Below are 8958 nucleotides of genomic sequence, written 5' to 3'. Positions count from 1 at the left end.
TATAATTACAATAAGACTTTAGATGTTGGGGATGTGATTCAAAGTTAGTTAAGCTAACTTTGATCGTTTGTGCTGTTTGTATAGGTTTTAGGCTCTAACACTCTAGGTCAAGTTATTAACTAGTTGGAAAGAATATAATTGAAATGGATAGAGGTTAGATTCATCTTCGGGATAAATTTTCAATGACTTATATGGAAGGAGTAACTCAATTTCTTGAAAAAGCAAAGTTTCATGTCAATAACTTGGGGAAAACAAGATGTCCGTGTAAAAATTGTATGAATACAGTGTGGAAATCATTAGACGGGGTTGAGCGACATTTGCTCACATATGGAATGTCTCCATTGTATAGTCAATGGGTCTATCATGGTGAAACAAGTAATTTATCTAGAGAATTAAATCAAACAACTCATTCAATACGTGGTGAAGAATTAAATCCTGAAGAGTTTACTAATGTGCCAACTGAAGAAAACGAGATGTTGAATATTCTAAATGATTTACAAGTTCGAAGCTTTGAAGAAGAGTTGCATGAAGAAGATATCGAGACTGAGGTACCCATTAATGTCCATGAGAGTGATAATTCTAAACTATTTGAAGATTTACTAGGTCAAGCATGCAATCAATTGTATGCAGGTTGTACAAAATACTCTTCATTGAACTTTTTAGTAAGATTGATGCATATTAAAGTTTTAAATGGTTGGAGTAACAAGTCATTTGATATGCTACTTGAATTATTAAAGAGCGCATTTTCAACAGATGCATCTATACCTAGTTCATATTACGAAGCTAAGAAAAAGTTACGTGACTTAGGGCTAGGTTATGACCTAATTCATGCGTGCAAGTATGATTGCATATTATATTAGAAGGAAGTTTCTAATTGCCAACAATGTCCAATATGCAATGAGCCTGGGTATAAAATTAACGATGGAAAAGGTAAGAAGATCCCACATAAAGTCTTACGCCACTTTCCATTGATTCCAAGATTGAAACGATTGTTTGCATCGAGGCATGTTGCATCTAAAATGAGGTGGCATAAAGAAAAGAGTGTTGTAACAGATGATATATTACGACATCCAGCTGATGGAGAAGGGTGGAAGCATTTTGATTGTGAATTTCCTCAGTTTGCTTCAGATTCACGAAATGTTCGTTTATGATTAGCTTCAGATGGTTTCAATCCATTTGCAAACATGAATGTTTCTTACAGCATGTGGCTTGTTATGCTAATTCCATATAATTTGCTACCATGGAAATGCATGAAAGAAACAAATTTCTTCATGTCTTTGCTTATACCGGGTCCTAAATCTCCAGGAAAAGAAATTGACATTTACTTGCAACCATTGGTGGATGAGTTGAAAGAATTGTGGAATGTTGGTGTTCGTACTTATGACAGTGTTAGTGGTGAGTACTTTCAACTACGTGCAAGTTTGTTATGGACTATTAATGACTTTCCAGCATATGGTGATTTATCTGGGTGGAGTACTAAGGGTTATCAAGCATGCCACATTTGTAAGGAGGATAAATCATCGTTTGGGATTAGAGGAAAGATTTCTTTTATGGGTCATCGACGTTATCTGCCTGAAAATCACAGTTGGCGTAGAAGTAAGCAACACGATGGAAAGGTTGAACATAGACCTCCTCCAATTACAATGAATGGAGAAGAGATGTTAGAACAATTAAGTACAGTAAATCTTCCCGTGCTTAGCAAACATCCAACGAAACAAGATAAGAAAAGGAAACGTGATCTAAATTGGACAAAAAAAAGCATCTTCTTCCAACTTCCATATTGGTCACGATTGTTGTTGAGACATAAATTGGACGTGATGCATATTGAAAAAACGTTTGTGTCAACTTGATAGGCACGTTGTTGAATATTGATGGAAAAACAAAAGACACGGCCAATGCACTGTTAGATTTACAAGATTTAAAGATACGAAAAGATTTACATTTGTGACATGAAGGTTTTAAGTTTGTAAAGCCACATGCTGCGTATACATTAACAACTCATGAAAGAGTTGAGTTCTGTAAGTTCTTGAAATCAGTAAAATTTCCTGATGGATTTGTATCAAATATATCATGTTGTGTGAATGAGAAAGATGGAAAAATATGGGGGTTAAAAACTCATGAATCTCATGTTTTACTTCAAAGACTTCTTCCTATCGGCGTTCGAGCATACTTACGAAAGGATGTGGCAACTGCTATTGTTGAGTTATGTAAGTTCTGTCGTGATTTATGTGCGAAAACAGTACGCATAAGTGACTTGGATCGATTACAAGCAGATATTGTAATCATACTTTGTAAATTAGAAAAAATATTTCCACCAGCATTCTTTGATGTAATGGTGCATTTATCGGTTCATTTGCCTTATGAACTCAAAGTGGTTGATTCAGTGAGTTATAGTTGGATGTACCCAATTGAAAGGAGTTTACGGACCTTAAAGCAATATGTACCAACAAAGCACATCCCGAGGGTTCTATTGCAGAAGCATTTGTAATGAATGAATCACTTAATTTTTGTGCAATGTACCTATGTGGAATTGAAACGAGATTCAATCGAGATGAACGAAATAATGATAGAATTCTCGACAATGATGTTTGTGGTGAATTTGAAGTGTTCACACAAAATGCACGACCGATAGGGACCTCAACTTTAAGGACTTTATCAGTAGATGAGAAGAGAATTGCACAATGGTATATATTGAACAATTGTCCACAACTAGAACCATATCGTAGGAAACATTTGAGACAAATTCGTCAAGAAGCACAAAACTCTTCTGATCTCAAACAAATGCATAAACAACGATTTCCTGATTGGTTCAAATCTCAGGTATGTAGTATATAGAACTCTCTGTCAAATTCAAATTAAACACACACACGTATCTTTATGTTTGTATTTATATATAATGTTCTAATGTAATTATATAGGTTCACAGAGAAAAGGTGGCAAATGATATTTATTCACTAGCAATGGGACCGAATTATGAGGTGCGCTCTTATAGTGGGTGTATAGTTAATGGGGTACGATTTCATACTGCACAACGTGATAATCGCCTAACAACCCAAAATAGTGGAATATTTGTGCCTGGAGAAAGTGAAGGTGATCAATATAATTTCTATGGTGTCTTGGATGAGGTGTTAGACTTTCAATATGTAAGAAGAAGACATGTTATGATGTTTAAGTGTAGATGGTTTGACACCGATCCTAGAAAAAAAAGATCTCACATAGATTTAGAATTCACATCAATTAATACATCTCATTATTGGTATGTCGATGACCCTTTTATTCTTGCCAATCAAGCACAACAAGTTTTTTACCTCAATGACCCTAAATATGGTATGAATTGGAAAGTTGTTCAAATAGATCAAAATAAACGCTTGTGGGATGTGCCAGAAGTTGGTGATATTGGGAATGACCAACTTGATGTGTTAGAAGTTGTTGGAATTGAAGTCAATGAATCAATTGAGGATACCATATTCTGTAGAAATGATATTGAACCTACCCTCGTGGAACAACAATTACAGTCCCAAGATGACGATGCTGGATTCATAAACGATGGATCAGAAGATACACCATCATCTTCTAACATTAGTTCGAGATCTGATGAACTGCCTGATTAGTCAATTCCAGATGATGGCTAAGTAATTTGATGAGATTTCCATCTTATGAGTGTATATCTTGATTTTTTTTGTTAACTTTGTTTTTTTTGTAGGTGAGTGCTTAAATATGGCTGGTCCGTTGGATGATAACCGTGAGGCAGAGGATGAATTTGGTAGTGCTGATCCTCCTAGCGTGCGATCTTCCACATGAGACACTTCAGGTAATTAGTTAGCTTATATCATACTTACTTCAAATCAAAATCATAACGACTAATTATGTTTAGTTCTTCTTAGATGGAAGTTCTATGGTTTCTAGAACACGTGGGTACTCACGTAACATTGAATAAGATAAACATGTCGAACGTTTTGGAAGAATTCCTATTGAGATCTCGATTGAGTTGAAGAAGTCGATCAGTCCTTAGGCTACAAAATTCAGCAACACTATTGGTAATGTTATGAGGGAAGGCTTTCCAGTACGCTGTACAACCTGGTCTAACGTGCCATTAGATGTTATTGAGATTGCTAAAAGTCGAGTTCAAGTAAGTGTATAATTTTCTTTTGATCAATAGATATGAACTTGCCCTAAAAGCTTTTTTGTATGTAGAATTATTTTCAGGTTGACATGTCTTTAGCACATGTGTCAAAATTCGTCGAAGAACAAATGCAAAAGTCCTTTAGAGAGTACAGATCAGATTTGCATAGGCATTACAAGCATTATAAGACTGATGAAGAGGCACGTGCGAACCCACCAAAACGACTTAAAACTATCATTGAAGATTGACATTTTTTATGTGATAAGTTTGAGAGCCCTGAATTCAAGGTATGTTTGTTCTTGACTTGGCATTCATTAGAAAGGTGTACTTTTTTAAATTGTGTAATTTTTTTATTAGAAATCATCAGAGACTAACAAAAAGAATCGGGAAAAATTGACATACAATCATCGAGCTGGACCCAAGACATTCATCAACATACAACAAGAACTTGTAAGACTTGCATGATAAGAAGAATTATCTACATTTCAGTTGTTTAATCACTTATGTGCTTACTTTTGGTGGGATTTTGATTATAGAGTACGAAGGATGGTCAACATTGTGGACTAATTGAATTATTCAAGAAAACACATGCAAAAGATGAAAATTGGGTGAATGAGGCCTCCCATGCAGCACATGTAAACCATTGTCCTATTTCTTATAATATGTGTTTATATATGACATGTTACATAAATTTCTTGTGTATTGATCATTGTTACAATTGAAAAGTTGGATGGTAGAGTTAGAAGGATTGCCAACTTCAGAAGGGAGTCAACCACCATCAGAGGAAGAAATATGTGAGATAGTGTTGGGAAGACATCCAGGGGGTCCAAAATTAAAGCCAAGGAAACATAGATACTCGTCAGAATCGATCTCATCAATTCAGCAAAAAGAATATGAACAAGCAATTGAGATAAGAAATTTGAAGGAACAACTAGACATGCAAAAGGCGGAGATTCAAGAAGAGAGAGAAGTGAGGAATGTAACAAAGGAAGAGCTTATGGCAACGAAGGCAGAGGTTGACGATTTGAAAGAATTAATCAAGCAATTCATGGCGTCACAAGAAGGAACTTCAAAATAGGTATGCACTATTATTTTATTCATATGACCTTTGTTTGAGCATTTGTTGCTATCCTGTAGTTATGGTAGCAATTGTAATACATTACCATTTTAGGGATTGCTTAGATTTACCATTCTTTGAATTTGTTGCTATCCTGCAGTTATGGTAGCAATTGAGATGTTTTTAGGAGAGATGTTCTGATTTATTATGCAATTTTGCCTAAAATGTAGTGAAATGTAAATGTAGATTTGTTTTCTTGAATGTGGGATGAGAAAATGTAGATGTAAGTTGTTATGTTTTGGTATATAGAGAAAGGTTTATGAACATAGGTTTATATTTTGAGTTTAGATTTGTTTTTTTGAATGTGGGATGAGAAAATGTAAGATGATTGTCATTGTTTTTGTAAGTTATTATTGGTTTGGTTATGTAAAGTTTGATTACTTAGTATGAAGTAGTTATGTTTTGGTTGTAGAGAAAGGTTCATGAACATAGGTTTAGATTTGAAGTTTAGATTTGTTTTCTTGGATGTGGGATGAAATATACTTTTTTTTTTGTAAGTTGTTTTTGTTTTTGATATGGTTTTGGTTATGTAAAGTTGGATTAAGGAGTTTTTGGTAGATGTAAGTTGTTATGTTTTGGTATGTAGAGAAAGGTTTATGAACAAAGGTTTAGATTTCAAGTTGAGATTTGTTTTTCTGAATGTGGGACGACAAAATGTAAGATGATTGTCATTGTTTTGGTTATGTAAAGTTGGATTACGGAGTTTAGTAGATGTAAGTTGTTATGTTTTGGTATATAGAGAAAGGTTTATGAACATAGATTTATATTTTGAGTTTAGATTTATTTTTTTAAAACGTGGGATGAGGAAATGTAAGATGATTGTCATTGTTTTTGTAAGTTATTATTGGTTTGGTTATGTAAAGTTTGATTATTTAATATGAAGTAGTTATGTTTTGATTGTAGAGAAAGGTTCATGAACATAGGTTTAGATTTGAAGTTTAGATTTGTTTTCTTGAATGTGGGATGAAATATAGTTTTTTTTTTTTTAAGTTGTTTTTGTTTTTTATATGGTTTTGGTTATGTAAAGTTGGATTAAGGAGTTTTTAGTAAATGTAAGTTGTTATGTTTTGGTATGTAGAGAAAGGTTTATGAACATAGGTTTATATTTTGAGTTTAGATTTGTTTTTTTTTTTTGAATGTGGGATGAGAAAATGTAAGATGATTGTCATTGTTTTTGTAAGTTATTATTGGTTTGGTTATGTAAAGTTTAATTACTTAGTATGAAGTAGTTATGTTTTCGTTGTAGAGAAAGGTTCATGAACATAAGTTTAGATTTGAAGTTTAGATTTGTTTTCTTGGATGTGGGATGAAATGTAGTTTTCTTTTTGTAAGTTATTGTTGTTTTTGTTATTGTTTTGGTTATGTAAAGTTTGATTATTTAGTATGTAATTGTTATTGTTTTAGTTGTAGAGAAAAGTATGTAACTTGTTATTCTAAGTTTGTTTTTCAAGAAATTAAAGTATGTAAAGTACTTTTTGTGTATACATATGTATGTAAAGTGTAAATTATACTTAGTTTATTAAATATGTTTCTATTGTTTTATTTTTATTTGTTTTTCAGGTTCACCTTTCAATGGGGATTACTTCAAGCAAATTAGAAGTTTATGTAGAGTTTTATGTATTGTTGTAATTTTTGTTATTTTGGACGAATTTACTGTTTTTTGCTTATATTAATTGTGTAAGAAACAATTTTAACTTTTGTTGAAACATTAAATGAATTTTAATATTTTATATTTCCACAGTTTGAATTGTGTTTAGGTACAAACCAAAACAATTGTGGAAAACCAATACAAATGTAAAATATATATTAAAAAAAAGCTTCTGCCCACGACATTAATTTAAACCGTCGGCATTTCATGGATTTGCTGACGAAAATTTTAGCTATCGGCATAATAAATCAACATCGTCGGCTATAAATGTCGTCGGCAATACAAGGATATGCCGATGACATTCTTACATCGTCGGCATAATAAATGCCGACGAAATATTTTTTTCGTCGGTGAATATCCCTTTCGCCGACGGTTAATTTCTAGTGTCGGTATAGCTCCGTTAGTTCCATTTCGTCGGCGATTCCAATATTTGCTGATGGTCTCTTTTCGGGCGTCGGCTTAGGTTCTTCTGACGGAACTACACCGACGGTTTCTGTCGACGACTGAAAATCGTTGGCAAAAGAAAAGCCGACGGTTTTTTTAAGATATGCCGACGGTTTTTGTCATCGGCAAAAGGTGAATTTCTTGTAATGATTCTCTTTGCATAACCGTGTCCCACAACTCCGTTCTTGGTCCTGAGCATAGTAGGTCAGCTTGGTGGTTGTCCTTGTTCGTGATATTCAGGCAAAGAAGCATTGGATTAAAGAAGAAGTTTAGAACTACAAAGGTAAGAACATCGTTTACCTTTTGGCTTTTCGTTTAATTCCATCGCATAGTAGTTCCATGTTAACTTCTAAATTGTTTAGATGCATATGGAGTAAATCATGATCCTTTAAATTTCGTTGCTGCATGTCTCTAGTGCTTTGTTTTTTCCATCACTTTCAATGTGTTTAAAACTTGAAAAAAGAATGTGGTGACCTCTTTTGTTAGATTTGGAAGGATAATAAATTATTTTAAATTCTGTATATTTTTTGGAATTGATCTTGAGCACACTTGAAGATGCAGAATCCATGTAGCTATCTATCAGGATTGCTTTGGATTTTAGACCTCAATCTTTTCATGAATACAATACCAAAGAAACATTTGGAGGAGCTTTTCAAGTTAAATAAGTTATATGTTTTGTTTTAATATCCTAAGTTAAATCAATCAATTATATAGTTCGCATTGGTAATTCCTCCAAAAAAATAAATAAAGTGATAAATAAATTTGTGTCTTCGTAAACGTAATGTAGTTGTTAATTATCATTCGGTAATTATGAGAAATCAGGCGCAATTAAGATAAAGCATCGATACTAGTTCTATCATTTGTGTGGTTTTGAAGTCAATGCCTCCCTTTCCACCCTCATTCCATCTAATAAATGAAGGACACGATTAAGATGATAAAGAGTGATTCTAAAATGGTTAATATCACTTTACAAAATCAACCATGGTGACCTCTAATTATCTTTCTATGTGAGAAAATTTTGAAACTTCAAGATCCATTACAAAAGAGTAATATCAAAAGTAAGTTATTGAGTCCAAAAATAAAATAAAAGCATGAAGCAGAAAAAGGCAAAAAAAAAAAAAAAAAAAAAAAATCCCAACTTCCATAGTTCCAGAAAAAGAGAAAAAATGGTCAATATTGATTGATTTCTAATCATCTACCCTTATATCATCTACCCTTCGAAGAGCACCATAATGAAGTAAGGGACAAAGCATCAGCAAACAATTGTAGATGGCATGATGGAGGAGGAGGAAACTTACAGAGGGCTTCACGGATGACCAAGTGGTGATATGACAAAAAATGACTACTTTCTACACTGACATTTGTAGGCAAGGGTAATTGGCAGCGTTGGCAAAGACGGATGTGCAACATGAGCACTTAATTTAACACCTAAAGTGTGTCTATAAAAGAAGCGCAACTCCACCTTGAAAAGAGAATCAAAGGAGGACATCCCTTAAGGAGTCCCGTGAAGGACAAGTTTTAGAGTCCATCATTTGTAGTAGAGTTATTCCTTCATCCTCTTCTCTCGTCAATGTCTAAATGAGAGGTTAGAGAGAGATTAGAAAGAGAAGCTTCCCCCACCATTTC

This window comes from Cucumis melo, chromosome 5, assembly GCF_025177605.1.
Source record: "Cucumis melo cultivar AY chromosome 5, USDA_Cmelo_AY_1.0, whole genome shotgun sequence".
In the NCBI taxonomy this organism is placed as follows: Eukaryota; Viridiplantae; Streptophyta; class Magnoliopsida; order Cucurbitales; family Cucurbitaceae; genus Cucumis; species Cucumis melo.
This window is presented reverse-complemented; position numbering follows the sequence as displayed.